This window comes from Triturus cristatus, chromosome 10, assembly GCF_964204655.1.
Source record: "Triturus cristatus chromosome 10, aTriCri1.1, whole genome shotgun sequence".
In the NCBI taxonomy this organism is placed as follows: domain Eukaryota; kingdom Metazoa; phylum Chordata; class Amphibia; order Caudata; family Salamandridae; genus Triturus; species Triturus cristatus.
Genome location: NC_140593.1, coordinates 630,787,877 through 630,810,805, shown reverse-complemented (window position 1 = coordinate 630,810,805; position 22,929 = coordinate 630,787,877). Strand labels below are relative to the sequence as shown.

Genomic DNA, 22,929 nt, shown 5'->3' with positions numbered 1-22,929 from the left:
CCTGGTAGTTCCTGATGCGTGGGGTGTGCAGGCTTGAGTTTGGTATGTGCGGACTCGTGGGATTGAATGCTTCGCAATGATGTATAATGCGTGATTATGTCATGTGCGGAAGTGCCACTTCTAGGAGTTGGTATTAGTGTAAAATGTGTCTGGCGTGTGATTGGCTGGAGCTGGCTGGTGAGCCTGGCTCCAGGAGTCTGGTTGAGTCTGCCCCAGTGGTGAGTGTGAGATTAGCATGCTGATGGCTGGGGAGGAGTGCACCTTGGACCTGAATAGGGCAGAGCTTTCCTCACAAAATGCTGGCTCCGCCCCTGTGGTGCGACTGACGACCCTAGCCCTGCCAGTGAATAGAGTGAGGGGCTGAGCACATCAAGGGTGCTCCCCAACCAGCTGCGACTGGTTTTCCCCCTCACCCTGAACCAAGAACAAAGGGTTTTACAGTATAAGACGGGGCTGTGTCCCCTTACAATTTGTTCTCTTGCTGATCCTAATTTGAGGGGGGCCTGCTGCTGCTGGGCGCCAGGAGAGACCGCCACTGGGGACTGCCTCCCTGCTGGAGGGCCCTGTGAGCTGGCCCCTGGGACCAGTCCTTGCCCCCTGCATCTGAAGACTTTGTTTCTGGATCTTGTTTTTATCCCTAAGCGCCTGGGAGCGCTTTTATTTGCTTTATAGCGCTAGGAGCGCTTTATTTTGGACCCCAGCGCTGAGAGAGCGCTTCGGTGACGCCTCTGCCGCACCGAATTGTGTTTCCTAAACGAGGGAATCCCCGGCGTGGGGATCCCCCCTCGTGTTGCCGGAAAGTGAAGCGGGTGCTAACCCCGCATTGTGTGCTCGTTGGCGGGTGCCCACCCCGCTTATTTGATTATTTAGTTGCGGGTGCCCACCCCGCTTATTTGTAACGATTACGAGGGAGCCCACCCCTCTTACGACCAGGGAATTATCGCCGGGGAAGCCCAGGAAGTCAGGCAGCGCTGACTGGGACAGGGGCGTGGCCCAACCAGGAAGTAGCCGGGAGCCTACCCCGCGATGTCCCAGACGAAGCAGGAAGAACCACGGAGAGCGAGAGAGCCCCGAGGAGCGGGAGCTCTCTGGTGACGCATCGCACTGCTCAGGAAGAGTCCAGTGTGACGGGAGCCCCGGAGGCTCCCTAAGCGAAGTACAGACCGGCGGAGAGAGGAACGGAGTCCCCCCTGCGAGCGGCCCGGTGAGTAGGGGAGGGCCCGGTGGGCTCCGTGAGGCCAGTATTCTCCATTGCAGAGCGCTTGGACGCTCTAAACGTTTGGGGGCATTGGTTCTTGAGCTCCGAGGCTCCCACAACGGGGCGGGTATTTGTTTAGAGCCCTGAGGCTCCCACGTTACAGGGGGCCTGCTTGATGCAGAGCCCAGAGAGACTCCAACGTCGGGGGCAAAAGTGTTATAAGAGCCCTGACAGTCTCCAACGTGGGGCCCGTCATCTTAGAGCGCTGGTGCGCTCCGACAACGTGGGGCATTATCTGTTCAAGGCCCAGAAGGGCTACTGCCTTCAAGGGGGCATTATTTGTTGCTCAGAGTATAGAGGGACTCCAACGACGGCGCATTGTTTGTTTAGAGCCACGGAGGCTCTAGGGGGCATTTCGTGTGGTTAGAGCCCAGGGAGTCTCCACGCGAGTGCTGCATATTTGGTTTGGAAGGCACAGTGGTGCCCCAGTATTTCCCCAGCTGCCCAGCACTTAGTGGGCAGCTGCCACGTTTAGGCCCCCCGGACATTGAGACACAGGGCGTCCTAGCCCTGACAAGGCCAGTTGGCCTAGGGACTGCCACAGGTGGTGGTTTATGTGAGTTCTTGCGCTATTGTTCCTGACCTGCACCTCTGAATGTGTTTTTATGCGTTATGTGCCTTGTGTTTACACCGCTGAATGTATGTTATGCATCATGTGTTTTCCTTCCCTACACCTCTGAATGTGTTGTGATGCATCATGTGTAACGTGCTATTACCCCTACAGGTATTTTGATACTTAGGTGGTTGTTTTCTCCTAGTACAGGTGGTGCTAGTGAGGTCCTGGTTCCCTGCGTGACATTTTCCTAAGGTGGTTAGGGTTGCGTAGGTGACACTTACCTGTTACCAGTAGTTACTGGTTGTGTGCTACATGTGTTGTTTTGTGCTATGTTCTTAAGCATTATTCCTATGTTCTAAGTGCTAATTTCTACAAAGTGCTAATTCCTGACAGTGGTCCATGTGGTCCTGTCCCCTGTACATATAATCCCTTGTAAACTCTGCCCGTGCCTGTTGGCACATTGTAAAGTGTGTGTTTTTATCTAATGTGTTTTGGTAATACAAAGGCTATTTTTATATAATACCTTGTGTGGAGTTTCTTTTGTGGTGGGCCTTGGGTGTTGTTGCTGTGTGCGCGCACAAACGCTTTACACATCGCCTCCGGGATAAGCCTGACTGCTCGTGCCAAGCTACCAAGGGGGTGAGCAGGGGTTATCTTTGGCGTGCAACTCCCCAGCCCTGACTAGAGTGGTGGTTTCTGTCTGGCTTTGGCGCAAGCCCTAGCCAACCAGAAATCGCCATTTCTAACAGTGTGTAACTGAGTTCACTTGGTTCCCTAAAATAAAAGTAACTAAAGTAATATTTTTACAACCATTGGCCTATAGTCAAGTCATTGAGTGTGTGTTACTGCCTTGTATGAGTGTGTGCAACAAATTCATTCACACGACTGATAAGCCTAACTGCTCAGCCCAGCTACCACTAAATTGAGAGTAAGGTATTATCTACTTTAACCTCTGCCATACCTTTGGGGACTCACTGGACTCCTTGCACACTGTAGCTCTTTTTGGCATAGCATATAGAGAGCCGGCCTTCTACACACTGCTTTTCTATTTTTCATTCCAGAGAAGCCCACTACACATTTACCATCGAACTGATGATTTCTGGCCCGATTGATGTACAAGGGCCCTCTTACAGTCAAAGCGATGTTATGTGTATTTATTATGTGTATTTGTAAAGTGCACCATCACCTGTGAGGTTATTCTGGCACTGAGCAGGTGTGTGTACCTAGCCTTGCCTGTGACAGGATGGTGAATGTAAAAGCTAGGTCTTCAACTGCTTGGGGAATGCAGGAAGTGAGGGAGAGGCTCTGTTGTAGAATGGAAGACTATTCCCAGCTTTAGGAGCGATATAAGAGAATGTCCGTCTAATCTGGTTCTGTGTGGGTTGTGTGCGAGTAGGAGTCCTGCGGAGTGGAGTTGTCTTGGTGGGTGGTGGAAAGAGATGAGATTATTCAGGTAGGAGGGACCTAAGTTGAATAGTGCCTTGAATGTGTGATTGAGGAGTTTGAAATGTGAACGTATGAGCATCAGGAGCCAGTGGAGGTCCCAGACGTGTGGTGTGATGAGAGTTCTGCATGGGATTTTGTGGATAAGACTGGCTGCAGAGTGATGGATGGTTTGTAGTCTTCTAGTGAGTCGATTGGTGGTCCCAGCATAGTGTGCATTACCATAGTCCAACTTACTGGTGACTAGGGCATGAGTTAACTTTTCTAGTGCTGCGTGGTAGCCATTTAAAGATATTCCCCAGCATCTTTGGGAGTGGAAGGAGGATGTAGTGATGGCGCAGACTTGTACAGTCATATCCAGTTTGCAGTTCATGATTATTCCGAGGTTCCTGGTGTGGATGTAGGTCCATGTTCTGCCAGCCACCACATAGTCCCATGGTGAAGTTTCTTGCCAAAGATCACTACAGTTGACTTTCATCCAGTTAGCGATTTCTGTCATGCAGGCAATAAACTTGTTTCTTGTGTTGAGGGGTCTTATCAAAGAGGGAGAGTATGAGTTGCGAGGCATTGGAGAGGATGTTTCCTGCTGGGATGATGTTGGCCAGAGGGATCATGTATACGTTGAAGAGGGTGTTACAGAGCGATGAGCATTGAGGCACTCCACAGGCGTTTGCGGGCTTCTGCGAAGTAAGTTGCTAAGCTGCCAGCTTGTGATCTAGCCTTTAATAAAGTGCATATCCAGTGGAGAGCTGTTCCTTGGAGGCCAATCTCATGAAGGCGCCGGAGAAGGATGGGGTATGAGACAGTGTCAAATGCTGCAGAGGGGTCCAGGAGCATAAAGGCTGCAGTGTCTCCTCTGTCAAGGAACAGAGGTCATCTGTGGGGATGAGAATTGCTGTTTCTGTAGTGTGGTTAGGCCTGAATCCGCCCTGTGTGGCATCGAGCAGCAGGTGGTTACTGAGGTGGTTGGTGAGGCGCCGGTTGATTAGTTTCTCTAAACCCATTGCGGTATTTGGTGTGAGGGATATAGGTATGTAGTTGGAAAGCGGGCTGAGTCGGCAGATTTCTTCTTGAGCAAGAGCATGACTGTGGCATCTTTCCAGGTGTCCAGGAATGGCTGATGCGATGGAAGTGTTGAGTATGGGTGTTAGTGCTTCACGGACTGTTAGGAGTCCTTTGGTGAAGGTGTGGTGGGGGCAGGCTCGCATGGGCCCCACGAGTGGGAGCAGTCATTTAGACAGTGGTAACAGCGGGTCACACAGTCAGGGTTTGTTCTTTGGCCATGATAAGAAGCTGAGTTGGGGCGATGACTGGGTCCAGTTGAGGGTCGAAGATGCTATATAAGAAGGTGATTTTGTTACAGAAAAATTCAGAGAGCTTACTGCAAAGGTCTTTTGAGAGAGTGAGGTTGCATGAGGCGGCAGGAGGCGTGGTGGAATCTTTGATGATGCAAAGATTTATTTTTGGTTGTTAGAGCCGGCGTTGATGCGATCTGCAAGGGCTGCACGCTTGGTGTTACGTATCTGCTGGTGGTAGCATCTTAGAGCTGATTTGAAGATGCCTTTATTTTTAGTGTCATGACTTGATATCCATTTTTGCTCCAGGTGCTTGCAGCGATGTTTCATCAGCCTAGGTTCCTCTGAGTACCAACTGGCCTGTGGTCGAACTCTTGCCCTTGGTTTGAGCTTGAGGGGAGCCAGGATGTTGATGCTTGTGGTGGTCTAGCTGTTGAGGTCACTGATGGCTTTTGACAAGTTGCTAATGTGCTCAGGACAGTGCGCATAGAGGGCAGAAGCAAACTCCTCTTCTGTGACACTTTTTGAGCTGCGGGTGGTTCAGATGGTGTTAGGTCTATGGTGGTGCAGGATAGGTATGCTGAAATGGATGTGGGCATGGTCTGTCCTGCTCATAGTTGTTGGCCTGTTGACTGTGAAGTTGCTGTTTGAGAAGAAAATCAGTTCCTACAGCTGTCCGGCAATGTAGGTTGGTTTGATAACATACTGGGCGAGTTAAAGGTTTTCTAGAAGGGCCGTGGTGTTTGGGTTGGCACTGTCTTCCAGGTGAAAATTAAGGTCTCTGAGGAGGATGGAGGTGCTGACGATGATTAGAGGTGCGACAAAGTCAGTGATGTTGCTGGCAAAATTTGTTCAGGGTCCTGGTAGTCATAATACAAGAGTTCCACTCAGAGAAACGTTGGGTGTGATGTGTACCTTTAACGTGATGTGTTCCATGTAGCTTGTGGGGTTGGCGTGTAGGTGGTTCAGCTGATGGTATCTTTGGATATGATAACTCCGCCTTTGGGCTGATGCGGACGGTCTTATCTGGCAATCTTGTTGCCGACGGGAATGGTTGTAACAATGCCTGGTGGAGAGGCTGAGTTTAGCCATGTTTCTGTGAAGAAGAGCAGGCAGATTTGGAGCATCATCGTGCAGGGTGTCCCATATATCCGTGGTGTGTTTAGTGAGCAAGCGGTTGTTGAGGAGCATGCATGAGAGTGTTTCAAGTTGTGTAGGTGGTGTTTGGTCTGTGTGAGCTTGAGCGAATGGCTGATTTGTTGGCGTGGGAGTGGAGGGTCTGCAGTGTGGGAGAGCGCATGAGAATGTTCTTTCCATGTTGTGTTGTGCAGTGTGGTGAGTGTGGACTGGGGTTGAGAGCACGGAGGAGTGTGGCAGGGTGGCGGAGGGTAGGTGAAGAAACAGCATTCCAGGCACTGGGCATGGTCCAGACACGGATGGGCGCAAGTTGTGACACTTGGGGATCGCTCATAAATAATTGGACAAGAAGAAACAGTGATGACACTGGTGGCATAGACTACAAAACTGCCACTTTTAGAGGTACACTCAACTCTCGTAGCCAATCATACTTCATCATTTGGAACAACAACGCTAACTCAATCCAAAGTCAAAAAAATATTTTTTAAAAGGCCATTGAGATGAAGCACCACGCCCTAATAGCATCCTCCAGGCGACTGTGGATCAACAGAGGGTACTGGTCAGAGACACTGACTACATCACTCAGGACCATCATCACTGATCCCAGGAGAGGCTCCATCACAATAGTTATTGCTTAATAGTCCTACTTGACAATGAATCAAAGTATTTCATTTCACAGATACTTGAGGAATTAAGCACTTGGTCCTCTGAGCACATCATAATTCCATTAAACCAAGCCAGCTTCACTTGTGGCCCTATTCATAGACCAAATGTTCCCAAAGCGACAACCGTTCAATGTATGCTTCATCGAGTTCAAGGCAGCATTTGACTGTGTACCCCATAACCTTCTCTGGTCCAAACTATTGAAATGATGAATATCTCAAAACCTGCTCCAGGCAATACAATTACTATATACCAATACCTGGCTAAGACTCAAGATTGTTGATGGCACCTGAGTTTCAAGAAGCATCGCCACACATCAAGTCCTAAAGCAGGGATGTGTGCTGGCACCACGGTTATTCAGGCAGACATGACCACTACCTTGAAACAAGTAAACGCATATTCTCCACAGCTTGGAGCCTTTCAAATCTCCTATGATCATGCTAAGCCAAACAAAATCGGCAAATCAGCCTCCAATGCTAACTTGATGCACTAAATCAATACTCTATAACCAATGGGATGGTGATAAATCAATCGAAATCTGAAGTCATGGTGATCAATAGACGTATCAAGAGAAACAAAAAATGTTTTTTTCAAAGCCAGTCCCTGGACACTGTGGAAGAGTATAAATATCTAGGCGTTCTGTTTGCAGCAGATGGTTCCATTTAGACCCAGAAGTTACAGACCCTACAGAAAGGCATTGCTTTGTTACAGGCTTTCAGTTCTTGGTACAGAGCTCTGAAGGGACTTAGCCTTACCCCATTTGTAAAGCTTGTATCATGGCAAGCTTTTACCTACATCAACGTACGGCTGTTAGGCTCTGCGAGGCCACGATACTGCGCTACTGGACACAGTTTTAAAAGTGTAAAAGGGTATTTTTAACTTTCCTAAAAATGCCTTGCCAGCCCAAATGAGTTTGGAATTCGGGATAAGTAAACAAGTATATGCCAGACAGGGGGCCTACATTAAAAGATGATACAGGCTAAGAACCACAACTGGGTATTCCATTAACACAGTTTTATGGTCGATGATAGCCAAGTGCCCTTCAACAAAAGCCAGGCTGTATCTGGAGTCAGCTCTACAAGCTTTTGATCTTGCCTCATTTTGGGATCTAAGCATATTGTACAAAACTGATTAATTGCTCAATGAAGAAACTTTTGATTGTCGCAAATAAGGAGACACAATCAAAAAGATCGCATGCCTGGATGGTGATACAGCACTATAAGAAGTTGAAGCTACTCCTCCACTCCCAGTCTGGCTTCCCTGTTTTAAAAAAAGCAAGATCTTCATCTTTCGCTTTGGATGCTTATCCTCACTTCATTATAGCCTCCCATGGAAACTCACCTGGGATGGGCGTAGGAAGTGTGTGGGACGCGGGGGGTATTTCCCCCCCCCCAGATTTTGGAGTGGGGGGGACACGGGGGACAAGGGTGGGGGGGACGAGGAGACAAAAGAATTTCCCCTCTCCCTTCTGTTATTAGCAGGGCCATTAGGCACGAAAGCACTACCTAATGGCCCCTGCACTTGACCTGCCTGGAGTCAAAGAGGCCACCTGCCCTCTGCCTTTTGTTATTCTGCAGTAAGGCTCAGCCATTCTGGGAAGGGCAGAGAAGGAAAAAAAACGCTGTCTCTTTTCCTTCATGGCAAGGTCCGTGTCCACTACTCCTGATCTGCCTCTGGCAGCTGCCCTCCTCTCTTTATTCCTCCATCTCTTTCTGTCTCTGTCTCGCTCCTGCTTACGTGCTGATTTCAAGAGGCAGCTCTTAAGTTACTCTCTCTTGCCTCTCCTTTTCTTTATTTGTTCCCCTGTGAAATGGATCCAAAGAAGGCGGAACACTTTGGCTGGAAATGTCCTCATTTTCTGACCGTTTTCTATTTTGAAAAAAAAAACACCTCGGGACGGAGAGAAAACATATTAAAAACCTAAATAAAGCAATACAGAGTGGTCAGCAGACAGGCCAGATTGTTATTTACAGCCACACACATTAGCGCCACTTTACACAGTTTGCCAGTGAAAGCGCTACTTTCTTTTTATCTTTATTTCTTTGAACAACATTGTTTTCCCAGGGTGGGGAAGTGCGCCATTCCTAAAGGGACTGCAATACCTGTTGATGGGTAGAGTGGAAACATTTAATATGATCGTTTTCAACTGTTTTAATTATTTTAGCGTATAAAATGTGGCTCTGCGTTCGGGGATGTGGTCTTTTTTAAACCAAACTGCTTACATTTTGAAAGGATATAAGCAATGGACATTGAAACGGGTCCCTTCATGGTCATGTAGCCATGTCCTGAACTTTTCAGGCAAAATCACTTACTGATTTCTGAATAATGAGCTTTAAAACCGTTAAGGTAACCATGTTGTTACTGATTACAGTTCACATTCTTTGCTTATTCTTGCATTCCCTACGAGTGTTTGCTTTTTCCAGGGTGTTATTCATTTTTTTCCAGGCAGCATTTTACTGTTGTCTAGTGCATAATTTTAATTTAGTCGCAGCACAATTGAGTTGTAGCTGAAGGCAGTGCGAGTTTCTCTCAGTGGGGCAGGATGGTGTTCAGTGTGGGAGAGAATGTGGCACTCTGGCCAGAGCTGCTGAATTTGGAACTGGAGAACCATGTTCAGCCTTCATGACCAGTCCACCAGACCACACTCCTGACAGAATTTATTCCGATGCTACACCTTAGAAGGCCCGATAGACCTTAGAAACACATGTGTCTTAGCACCCGTAGGTGGACCCTAACGGTGGCAAGTGCGACTTAACCTTGAAGGCCTGTCCACCACAATCCATACTGCAGTTCACTTCCAGTCTTATGGGCAGGCATACGAAGAAGCACACCCTAGATCGACAGTGAATCTGTCACTGAGGTCACAAGACCCTTGAGGCCAGTCCACCTCACCCATTGGTACCTCCATTGGCCTTTTTCCAGCACTAGTAGTGCAACTTGCCAGGAGTTGGCAATGTAGGATTTGCATGCACACCAAACTTAGGGGGTGATTATAATGGCGGTGGGACTGCCCCGTCGCCCCGTCGGTGGCGGTCCCACCGCCATTGATGACTGCATCAACAGCCCGCATATTACAATGGCGGGTGGCTCCCTGGCGGTCGGAAAGACCAACTGCCACACACCCGACGGGCTCCTTGAGCCCGCCGGTGCGGCAGAGGGGCTCGTAGTTCGTGGTTCCTACAATGCTGGTGGTGCCTATCGGGCACCGCAGTAGGGATTACGATGCCCCTTACCCGCCAGCCTATCAATGGCGGTTCACCCGCCATGGAAAAGCTGGCGAAAGGGACATTGGGGGCCCGTAGCAGGCTCCTTTACACCCGGCCCCCAGACATGGGACCTGGGGGGCATCATAGATGCCCCCCTACATATCACTGCACCAGTGGCAGGCACCGCATTGTGCCTGCCACATAGTGCAGTGATATATGTAACATGTCACTTTTTTACATTGAGGCGGATGATGCAGCCAGCAGCACCTGCTGCAATGTAAAAGATAGGCACTGCGAACGCTGTAGTGCCGGTCGCTTTGTAATGCCTATCGTGGGGCCGCCAACTTGAAGGCCAGCGGTCCCATTCCCCGATTCGATGGCGGACGTACTGAAGTCCGCCTGCCATCGTAATCGGCCCCTAAGTTTGCAAACTTCTTGGTCTCTGCTTCATGCACAAACAATTTTAACATGTGCAGCCTGCTTTCGGGCCACTGGAGTTATGCAGCAATGGTTGGCCTCTTATCTATGAGATTTTCCCTGTTGAATGTGCATTTACATTATATATTTTCGGTTGTATGAATTGATTGCATACTACACTCTCCTACAGGTATTCATTTGAGTGTAATTAGGAGTGTCTGGGACCAATAGTTTTCTTTACTAACCTTTGCAAAGGGCCCTACACTTCACAGCAACATAAGTAACATTTCTTTTAGTAATTTGTGATCCGTTTGAGATACAAAATTGTTTTGGGGAAATCGTTAGATTATGCAGTAGATGGTGTATTATGTGGCAAATATGATACAGCCATAGTTAAGTGGAAAACATTTTTCCACTTAATTTTGCCCCAACATTGTAGTCTATCAATTTGTAAATTCCCCAAACCCAAAAGTCGAGTTTGGGCACAATTTGCATTTTAAATGCAGTCCTACAACACGGGCTACTTTTAAACTGACCTCAGGCTTCAGCAGTGCACACATGCAAGCGCAGAAAGGCCTGCTGGCATCTAAACTGCCATGCCCTATTATATTCTAGGGACTTAAAAGGTAATTCTAATCCCCCTGCCCTATTATGTACTAGGGCCTTATAGGAGAGGTCATGCCAATTATAGGGGTACCCTAACCCATAGTGCACCCTAGTGTATGTAGGTGTTTTCACTGTATTTTTAAGAGTCTCTTTCAGAACAGCACTGGCGGTTTAGGCAGAGGCCAGGGTCAGTCAGTCCGGTACCACCAGTCAGCAAAAGGTTGGGGAGTGCCCAGGGCACAGGGTGGCTTTGCAACACTAGAGAAACACAAACTCAGAATTTAAAACATAACACCATGGTTGGGGGGTTCTCTTTAATTATCAGAATTGATTTCTATCCTAATGAACCCATTTTCCAACATTAGGATAGGGAAAGACTGGGGAAAAATCATAACGTTCTAATCTATACCTTGAAGTTTTCATGCAGCTCTTTGATGACGGTTAATAGCTCACTGTTCAAGGTTCGGATTTTAACTCAAACTGCAAATACCAAAAGAATCTCTCAGACAAAAGCAGTAACTCACTGACCTATTAACATGATATGCATCTGGTGATCTGCGTGGTACACGTTCTTTGCAGCAGGCATATTACCCCACTGTGGCTACCTTACCATGATTTAAAACTAGACAAACTTTCGATCTCTCTCAATAAAGAACATTAATCACAGAAGTTATCTTCACATTTTTATTGTTGCCTGACAATTGCTTGAGATCAGGAATGCAGCAGCAGGTACTATCCAAACCATAATGCACTTGCAAACACGACACCCCCACCCTAAGTCAGTGGCCTTTGTTTGCTTTGTGCATGAAGATGCAAGATTCACATACATGTTTTTTTTAAACATTAGGTCTCATTACTATATGAATGTGAATAACAATAAAGCATACATGCAAACTGTGACTACATGCCTGCTTTTCTCAATATTTCACTTCGAAAGTATGCAATTGTATTTGTTTAACGGGTGGTGATTTGTATAGGTTCACTGGAAAGTCAACAAGGTTGTCCCTGTCCCGCCCAGAATTTTAGTGTCTCCTATGCCCCTGGCGGGATGTGCAAATAGAACTTACTCCATCTGGTATGTATATGCCCAGCTTTGCTGCAGGACAGAAGAAAACTCGTGAGGAGGGCTTTTATCCAGCATGGAATTCGCTTTAATCAGCAAATAATTCTTGCATACTTCAATCCGACTGACACTATTTTAAAGTGCAGTTGCACAAAGTTTCTACTAAGGGTCGATCACAAAATGGAGAGTTTTTAACTGAAGAACAAAGGATATGGTGCATGCCTCATCGCACATCCAATTGTTACTTTACTGTATGCGATTATTTTAATTAATCAGAATACACTTTTGTACATATCACAGAAACAAGACAAGTGAGGAAACAATTTGGTAAGGATTCAAATATGTATATGAAAATATATAAGAATTTTGGGAGTATATGGATTTAAATTAAATTACATTGGCTGACCAAACCCATGGACAAATGATGCCATTGACACATTAAATTAATATATTACAATGCTTAAAGAGAGCCTCATACCTTAAGTGTACAACACAGTGACTGGGACAATGCAGAAGTCAAGTATACTGTTTTATAATTAGGAATAATTTGAGTTTTATATACATTCAATGAATACCCAGAATGGTACCAGAAGCATTCAGCTTCTCTCTTTATCGGATTTTTCTTGGATACAGCATATGGGGAATAAAATGCAATATCCTCAGCATAAGCTCATAGCTTCAACATCAACCCATTAATTGGGATTAGGATAGTAGCCTGATTCCAAAGATGAGACTGAATCAGTTCCAAGTGAATTGCAAATAGCAAGGGTGATATGGGTCCACATCGTCACATTCTTCTAATATATAAATATTCGAAACCTACTCTATCGACATGACAGCTCATAATAATCACCTTTTCGGCCTCAAAAACGATCATACCAACCAACTGCGCAGTCCAATGAGTGTCATTTATTAAGGCAATTGTAATGTTTATATGTGAGATTGTTTCACACCCGGAAATCAAGCCATGCTGTTAGGACTTACTTAAATGCGAAATTATTCTGCAGAGCCTTGATGCCAATATTTTTGCAAATATTTTGGTGTCTGTGTTAATAAAAGAAATAGGCCTGTGTGACCCATACTCTGTCAACTTTCCTTTCTTTAAGAAACTGCAATTTTGATTGAATTCCAGGAACATGGTATTTTACCATCTTGTCCATACTTTGAACAACTTGCAAGACGATAATTGATAATGCTGGGGGGAACTTTTTATAACATTTCAAGGAGTATTAAGCTTTCTGTGGTTGATTCGCCACTACTCAATAGCATGGGTAATATTTCTGAGTAATATTTCATCAGAGATGTGTGACTTTATCATCACCAAGTTGTAAAAGAGTAATATGTGATTCAAGTTCACCCTTCAAAACTTCTCTTTCTTGGTATATAGATACTGACAAAACTGGTGAAACTGCTGACGAATTTTAACTTTGCTTAACTGTTGACCTCATGCTTCAATTAAGAATTTACTTTTTGTATATTACTGTTTTTATTACATATGCTAACATTCAGCAGACCAACTCACCATATTTTACTTAAAGACTTCTTTTCAACAAAAATAATGCAGCAGTCTTCCCCTCTATGATATCGGCCAATGTATGCCTGTGTTATGACCATTTGCTGAAATAAATTGTTCTCTTTATGACCCCCGTTCGAATAGCTTTAGCAGGAACTATTTCGCTTAACCTTAATACAGTTACAGCTAATTCACCTACCATGTGGACCTTTATTTTTGTTCTCCATAGTAGCTCTAAGTGTATCCCATACACGTGTATGGGGACGCGATCGAAGATTAATCGTTAGAAATGTGTTTTTGTGACTAAACATGCATTTCCTGTATTCAAATTCCAGCCAAAATTAATGATCAAACAGTCAACCTTTTCAGTAGTTTGGGTAGAATCACACAGGGTTTGAATAAATACGGGATTATGATCTGAAATTATCATAGGACACACCAGTTATATTTGTAACGTGCGCAAACATATCAATCAGTATATAATAACGATAGACCACAGACAAATAAGTATAGCCCATATATTTGCTCTTTCAGTGACCTTCATAGGTCACTTAATCCATGCACATTTATCAAGTTAAATGAAGTGGATCTAACTGTTTTCATCCTAGGTAGAGCATGTACATCAGTTGTGTAATTTTTTATATTCAAGACCACTATTAAAAATGACCTACAAAAAAAATGGGCGCCATCGCCCAGCTTGCAAATTCTATAGCCAAGTGATCAAATATACCAGGATTGCCATTATTTGGACAGTTAAAATGACAAAGCAGTATATACCAGTGCTGACAAGAACCATAGCTCATCAGCCAAGAGTATCGGCAGCTGCACTCCAGATACTTATTTTAGTTTTTATATCTTTTGAATGAATATTGCAGGCTGTGAGGTACACATTTGTTGTGTGTTACAGACTATGCCATTTCAGCATACTATGCAATATGCGTCTCTAGTAGACAAACTATAATCAATTTGTAGTGTATTATCTCTTCTCTTACAAGTAGCAGATTATTGGGACTATTTAATCAGTGTATATTTCAATTTGTGATATTGAAGACATTTAAACATTGTAGATTTACTGTTCTAGAACCTAGAAACATGGTGAGAAGCACTTCTAGGCTACTAACAGATAGCATCCATAAATCACCTCTTTTTTAAGCATCCTATTTATCAGGATTTGTGTTTTTCATTCTTTTTAGCTCGCGCTGTCTGGAACACCTGCTGTATTCAATAAGCACTGTCGCTCCTAACCGGTTCACGCAGGGAAATGTCACTTCCATTTTTCACCGAGCACCACCGCCCAAGTTAAGTTTCCTTCCACTTTCATTCTTTATCTATTGTTTTGGAGAACTCTGTTTTTTGGAAACTGATGCATTGTGGCATGCCAAGGTTTATTTTGAAGTATGGCGGACGCGCGGCAGAGTGCCAAGCACAAAAACCGGGTGCTGCTTGCCTTATTTTCTACTTCGTACGGTCAGTGTTTTACATACTGGGACTTTGCTCTGTTTCCCCGAGTAGCAGTTTGTGTACGACATGCAGCTCTCCTTGCTCTAATCAAGGAATGTGCTGTTCTTCGCACTACACATGCAGACCAATTTACAACCGCCATGGTTTATCTTTAATCAAAGCTTCCGCGCGCCTCTTTCCTTTTGCACGGTGCAGCATTCCTACAAGTGGAAAGGTAAAATGCCTGCCTTCTTGCCCACATTTCCAACTTGATGCACTTAAATTAGCACTATCGGAGTTAATATTTGTTCCAGTATTTAAGCCCTGATCAAGTTTGGCAGCCCGTGCTTTATCTTTATCATGGGGGCAGCGTGCATTTGTTTGTTCTGAACAGCGTGGCATTCCTGTACTTTAAAGTAAGGATGACCACCTCTCTGAGGGGACAAATGCGAGTGTCAAACCTCTCGCTGTTTATCAGCTGAGCACAATAACACCTGGGAACTGCTCGCCTCACTTTTTAGGTTTCACCTAGCTATTGCGTTTACGCAATCGCAATGCAAGACTTTAGTAAGAGGGGCATTTCAAAGTGCTCCCAAAAGTGGATTGCATGGCGAGCACAATCACGTGCATCGTGCCGCCATGCAATCCGTTTGGGGAAGCGCTTCAGCCCACTGGCGCCCTCGGCATCATACTTCAAAGTGTCCGCTCCCCCACCTGGAATGCGCTCCCCCGCCCCGCCAAGCGCGCACGCCACGCTCTGCCGCGTCTCACAGTTTTCTCTGCTCACTGTGACACCAGTCCCCTCTGTCCACGCCCGAGCCACACCTCCTGGACTGCCCTTGCAGCGTCACTCCATCCCTTTGTTCATAGCCTGACTCCTGCCACTTGGTTCTCCGTTAGCACATTCTCATCTCTCGAACGTTCTTCTGTTCTTCTCTCTCGTGTCCTCTTTCATCTACTTCTCCCCTCTCAGCGCCATCTTCCGCTTCTCACTCAATCATCCTTTGCTTTCATTCTGCCTCCGCCATTACTTGTAGCTCTCCATGCTTCTCTTCCTCTACACTGCAATCTCCCGCCATCCTCTGGTTTCTCCTCTTTCTCCCATCCATGTTTCTTGGTCTCCTCTCGTGTACCCTCCTCTTTGTGCATCTCGCCTTGTTTTCCCTCTCTTCTGCAGCTTCTCCTTCCCTCTCTCTCCAGGCTCTTCTTATAAACATCTTTTCTCCCGTCTCCTTCTCTAAAGTCTCCTTTCCTCTCTTTGTTTCTCATTTCTCCCTTTATTCTTCTTCCGCTTGTTCCTTTCTCATTCCCACGATCCCCTTCTTCTCACCCACTCTCCCTTTACCCCTCCCTCCCCCCGTGGTTCTCGCAATGTCCCTCCCTGCCCCCTTCTCCATTAGCTGGGAACCTGTAGATCTGCGGTACAATCGTGGCTTTGCCACTTCGCCGTGAACATCGTGAGATTCTGGGCGTATCACTTCATATCCATGTGCTAAAACAGTAAAAATTGTGCAAACCAGCGGTGCGATTTGGTGTAGTGCAAAGTGCCCAGGTCATGCCCCCCCCCGCCAATCACATCCTAGTTTTAGTAATACTGTTTAACCTGCTCCTGCATATAATTTCTCTTCTACATCCTGCCCCTTGTGATCTTTGACGCACCTGCTACGAATCTATACATAAAACACACACAGGCACACACGCACACACATATATTTAAAACTCATAAAAAGGGCACATGCCATTACTCAGGACAGTGTTTCTACTCAATGTTTACGTTTATTTATTGCTTCCAGAGTGAACATCTCAAAAGACCTCCGCTGTCTTTCTCTCCTAAACTGTTTTTCAATAAGTAATCAGAGGTTTAAATAAATCCACTAAAAGATGGGCGATAATAAGCTGCACGTTTCCTATTCAGTGCTGGCTACTGGGAATTGGTTCTGTGTAAATCGATGCTTTCTGACTGTAGGGCCCTGCTATAGAAAACACACCGCCCCACCTCCTGGAAGGCAGAAATGGGTCTAGTAAACCCCCTTAATGTGACAGAGAGGATATGGCCTAACGGTCAGAGATACCGACTTTGCAGCTGGGGAACCAGGTTAGAGCTTGGCGTCAGCTTAACATCCTAAGAAGCGGGGCAAATCACTTAATCTCCCCGTGCCTACCAAAAAAATAACAAGCATTTGCAATGCAATTGGTCTCGCATTTACGTGAGTTTGAGCTATTGACATTGCAAATAACAATGCCTTTTATTTTTATTTAAAACATAAATAAAAGGCATTGTCATTTACAATGCCAATAGCTGAAACTCGCGAAAGTACGAGACCTATTGCATTGCAAATGCTTGTTACTTTGTGCGGTCAGTGTTTTACATTCTGTGTCTTTGCTCCGTTTCCCCATGTAGCAGCTACATTTGGTGTACGACATGCAGCACGCCTTGCGCTAATCAAGGAATATGCTGTACTTCGCACTACACATTTAGATCCATTCATGGCCGCCATGGTATATCTTTAATCAAGGCGACCGCACGTCTTTCTTTTGTTTTGCATGGCCTGCATCCCTATGCTTAAAAAATCAGGATGACTGCCTCTCTGCTCCGGCACATAAAACAAATGAGTTTCAAAATTCCTCCCCCCCCCCCATGAATCGGGCTCCTAGAACAGCTGTAAGTAACCCACCACCGCCTTTGGGACAACAAGGTACAGCACCAACGCCACCTAATTTAATACCCACACAATTCCACTGCACACCATGTCACATAATTTCCACACAAATACACTAAACACTACACAATTCCACAACTAACAAATTCAATTCAACCCACATAGTTCCACTCCAAACCACATACATCCACTCCACTCCAAACCAAAACACAGATAAATGACAATCATTTACAATCCCAACAGCTCTAACTCTTGCAAATATGGGACCTATTGCATTGCAAATGCTGGCTTCTCTTTTGCATGCTCTTGATGACACCCCCATCGATCCATTACTCCGATTGAGACCATCCCAGTCCCACAGCACACTGTTCATCATCCCCTCAAGATAGAGTCATCCACTTTGAGGTTGCCAAGTGGAGTGACAGAAAATAAAGGTAACCAAACAGACCAAGACCTCTCGCCTCACTCCTAGAATAGAAAAGATTAGAAGAGACAAAGAAAAGAGTTTTTGAAACTCCAGAGAAGTGAAAAGTGAAATAAAGAGCCCAGAATTAAATAAAATTATATACATTTGTGATATACAATATAGTTCAGCCCCTATTATGAACGCGATGTGACCATGATTATTTGATTGAAGTGTAGAACTTATTCCACATCACAATCGCAGGAAAGAGGTTTGTTTGTCAAAGGTGTTTTTTTATTTGGATTCGGTCTCTCACAAATGTAAGTTCTTCTTTGATGAATACATTTTCGTCTTGGGGGCTCGTGAAGAAATACCTCCTCACTGAGCTCCTGAAACAAAGGCATTAAAAACAGCAACTGGTGACATCTTTCCACTGTTGAGTGCCAAAATGTATGTGATATTACCAAGTGAAGGGTGGAGTCGGTCCAGCTTTAGAAAATAAATTGCTTACTTGAGAATCAAATTTCCTATGTAAATCAGAATCAATTTATGTTCTGCACCTTCACTGTCATTTTTGTGAAACAGATGACAGTGTGCACACTGTACTTGAGAGTCAAAATCCCATTTAACAAGATCTGGGAATACCTTCTGAAATAAATCCAAAATAAATGTGCACGCATCACTCCTCTGCAGGTCTTCTTTAAACAAAGAATTCAAAGTTATTCCTACGCCGATGATTTTCTCTGTACTCCATTTCAAAAAGGCATATTGTGGACTGCCTTTTCACCATTGTCAGTTCGGTTAGCCTTCTTTGCTGTAACTCCCTCAGTTTCAACCGTTCTTTTTTTCCAGTTCTTCGATTCGGTTTGAGATAATAATTGATAGTATCCACAATTCACTAACTCGCTTTTTGGGGCATTAATTGGGCAAGTTTAGCATTACTATAGTGACATTTTGTCTGTGCCCTGTGAGTTTGAATTAGCCGAGTTACATCTTCTAGTGGTGGTTTTCATCTTCTGACCCGAACATAAATTTCTTGAGTTAATGCTGTTATTGTTGGTGGAGGAAAATTAGGCCGAGCATTAGAGAGCTCTTGTATATACTTTAGTATATACTTATATGTCTATGTACTTCGTGGGCTCTGGAGATCATCCCTAGGACTTGTCTGCTTCCACTTAGGGACTTTTTTTCTGTTCAACTGCCTCTATTTAACTGTCTTGATAGAAAACGGCCAGTAGCGGTCAGTAAAATACCAGAATTGCTTTCTGCTTGTTAAACTGCCTCTATTTAACTGTCCTGATAGAAAACGACCAGTAGAGGTCAGTAAAATACCAGAATTGCTTTCTACTGAGGGATTTTCCTATTTTTATTTTTCTGGCAGCTGCCTCTATTTAACTTTCTTGATAGAAAACGACCACCAGAGGCAGTAAAATACCAGAATCACTTTAGCATTTTCTAGATTCCAGTCCATAAAAATTGTTTTCCACGAGCACCCGTAGACAATATTTTTTTCAAATCTTGTATTTTTAGTGATATGAGCACCGAAGGCCCTGATTTTATATTAAAAACAGCGCTTTGGACTATACAATTTGCCGTTGAAAGGCAATATAATTTTCTCCATGTGTTTCCTTACCTGGCTTTTCACACAATTTGGTGCTTACTTTACCTCCATGTTGAAGAACAGTAGATGTTATCAGTAAATTATTTACAGAAACCAAGATTTTACTAGAATTGTCAGTGATTAATTTGTAAAAATTCAGAGTAGTGATGTAACAACCTCACAACATTAAGTAACAAGACTAATTGTAAATAAGTTTTTCCTCTTTGTATAGACCTTTCGAAGTAGAATTTTGTAATTGTACGATAGTCTTTCAACTCTGTTTAGGGCTATCATGTGAAAGCAATTGATTGAATGAATCCCATTGGTTGCAATTTATTTAAAAATGGAGTCCGGTCACCGGCGCGTCAGGTGAACAAGATCGTTTTTACGATCGAAACGCGTCCGGGGCGGACACTTGTCTGCTTATTTTGGTGATATGCTAATAAACTCATAAAAAGAAGCTGCAACCTGTTTCCGTGGATGCTAATTAATTGAATCTCTAAAGACTATGATGGACCGACCGTACCTGTTAATCTCTGGATCAACATCCAGCAACTCAGGTCTTTTTTGCATATATATATATATATATATATTCACTGAAAAAACCATAGGTTTCAGGTAAGTTATAGTTAGAAATTAGCATTTAAAAACCTTAGAAATTCACTGAAAAAACCACAGGTTTCAGGGACGTTATAGTTAGTTGGACATTTCACTCATACAAAACCATAGAAATTCCCTCGTTATAGTTAGTTCAGCTAAGTGTCTGGATGGAGGATTTATTAGGTGTGTGAGTGATTACATGTGTCTTACTGATTGCATGGGTAAGTGACTGATACAGACATTCACACAGTTTAGTTTGTCAGTTGGTGTGTAAGCGGTTACATGGGTTGGTGAGTAGCTAAATGAGGATCTATATGGGTTATTGATTGGTTGTCTGAGTATCTGTATGGGTGCCTGGGTGTGTGTGTGTTTGTGTGTGTGAGTGCGTGGGAGGTGTGCGAGTCTGTGCATAGATGTTTGAGTGGTTGATTCACTGTGTGTACGGGTTCAAGAGTGCATGTGGAAACAGTTGTATGAGTGCAAGTGTGTGTATGGTGTGTTGGTGAGAGAATGGATGTCTCAATGTTACATTTCCAAGTAACTACATATATAAAAGGCAGTGTATGTGAAAGTTGAAGCATATAAATGACTATACATGAGAGTCAGTGATTGTGAGAGTGGCTCCATGGATGAGTGCGTACTTATATCAGTGATTGTAGAAAAGAGTAAGTAGGCATTTGTTTCTGTTTGAATAACTGATGTGGTGTGTGTATAACTGTATAGGTCAGTAAATGGAAGTGTGATTGATTCTTTGCATGACCAACTAGGTGTGTGAGTAAGTCTGGCTGAGTGGTGGTGTGTGAGTGTCTGTATAGATGTATGAGTGCTTATGATAGTGTTGTATTGATGAGTGACTACCTCTATGAGTGATTCTATGGGTGAATGAATGGATGTGTATGTAGACTTAGGAATCAGTGAGTGTGTATGTAGTAACTGGTACAGTGGGTGTATCAGAGGTTATATTGGAGTGTGAGGAGGTGCATCAGATTGTGACGTGGATGATGTCATCAGTGATGTCACTGACCATGTCATGAATGATGTAATATGTGACGTCATCAGCAGTGCATTGCGGGGGCGTGAGTTATAGTAAGCTGAACTAACTATAACAGGGGAATTTCTATGGTTTTGTGTGAGTGAAATGTCCAACTAACTAGAACGTTCCTAAAACCTATGGTTTTTTCAGTGAATTTCAACGTTTTTTAAATGCTAATTTCTAACTATAACTTACCTGAAACCTATGTTTTTTTCAGTGAATTTCAATGTTTTTTTAAATGCTAATTTCTAACTATGCGTACAAAGGTAGGACATGTGAAGAAAGAGGAAGAAAAGCACAGAAAGAAGCAAGACAAATGCAGAAAGAGGCAACAGAAGTCCAGAAAGACGAAGAAAAGTGCAGGAAGAAGAAGAGATGTGCAGAAAGAACCAACAGAGGAGCAGAAAGAGGCCTTGTTGCAAAATCCTTTGCCCACAACTTTTTCAGATGGGCACTGGTGGTAACTGACTCTGACTAACCAGGCCTAGAGCCAGTGCAATGCTAAAAGACACTTAGAATACAGTGAAAACACCTACATACACTAGGGAACACTATGCGTTGGGGTACCCCTGTGATTAGCATGACCTCCTCTGTAAGGCCCTAGTACATAATAGGGCAGGGGGATTAAAACTAACTCTAAGTCAAAGGTGCAGAAATATGCTACTTTAACTAGTAGTTGCGTTTGCAGAGTGGTGGAGAAACGGTGCTGGGAGTCCAACAAACGCTCAGGAATTCCGCTGCGTCGGACTTACAGGAGGTACCAGGAGGGATTCTTGGCTCCCAAACTCCCTCAGGACTAAACTGGACTTCATCCCCCATCCCGTAGTCTGCCACGAGGCACGTTTGCAGAGAGGTAGAGAAAGGGGGCCATGGCCTCCGAAGACGTCTTAGCAATCCCACTGTGTGGGATTTTCTGGAGGTAACAAGAGGGGTAGTTGGCCCCCAAGGACATCCTTTGGGTCCAACTTCTTAAACTATTACCTCCAGTCAGTCCCACACAGCAGCATTGGTAAGTACTCAGGCCACGCCCACTTTGCCCACCACTCTACAAACGCGCTCCCTAGCACGCTCTTGGATGGGGATTGAAGTCCCCTTCACTGCTGGGGTTCCTTTAGGGGCCAACTAGCCTACCTTTTACCTCCAGTAAGCCCCACACAGTGGGATTGGTGAGAGGTAGACAAAGGCCATGCCCCTTTTCTCCACCACTCTGCAAATGCACCCCCTGGCACGTTGTAAGTTGGGGGATTAATGCCCCCTGTTACAGTCGGTGTTTGACGCTCATTAATGCCCTCTGCAGCAAGCACTGGCCGTTCAATAACGCCCCCAGTTACTGTCGGCGTTTGGCGCTCATTAATCCCCGCTCTGCGCTCACTCATTAACGCCCGCTCTGCAGCCAGCTTTGGGCTTGCGCGCTTCCCTGGCAGCGCTGAACCCGGAGGTGGTTTCCTTTATCGATCTATGCAAAATATATGGAAATAGCATAGACAAATAGCCTCGCTGTGCACATGAGCAGGAGCCGGCCCGGCCTCGGGTTATAGATGGGAAGGCAATCTATACGCTGCGCCTTAGTCTATGGGCGGAACACCGACACACGGTAGGAGAAGAGAGTGGTAACTCTTCAGCCGACTTAATTTTAGAAGTTCATTTACAATTGTGCAGAACCCTATGGGTCTGGTTTCCTAATTCAGATACATTTCTTAAAGCGTAGCAATACCCAACAATGCAGTTCCTGTTACAAATATAGATGGAATTATACTTAATCCAACATGTGGGCAAAAATAAAAGGAGGTGTAAGAGTGGGAAAAAAGATTGTATCCAAGAGAGTGTTTAAAAGCGTCTTCGAGAATGAACAAACAAAGCCTCTTCCGTGCAGTGGCCAGAAGATGCACCGGTTCTCTCCTTTACTTGTTGTCTATAAAACAGAGGAGTGACCATGACTCTGGCGCGATTGACCACCTGCGGCCCCCGGGGACAAATTCATGGAGACCTATCCGTTAATTAACAAGCCCTCACTGAGGAAAGCGCAATTGTAATCA

The 22,929-nt window shown here is 44.8% G+C and overlaps 1 protein-coding gene across 4 annotated transcripts in view; it reads right to left on the bottom strand.

Moving 5' to 3' along the window:
- Positions 1–22,929, bottom strand: part of TBC1D24 (TBC1 domain family member 24) — a 661,683-nt gene that overhangs the window by 253,146 nt on the left and 385,608 nt on the right. The window lies entirely within an intron of this gene.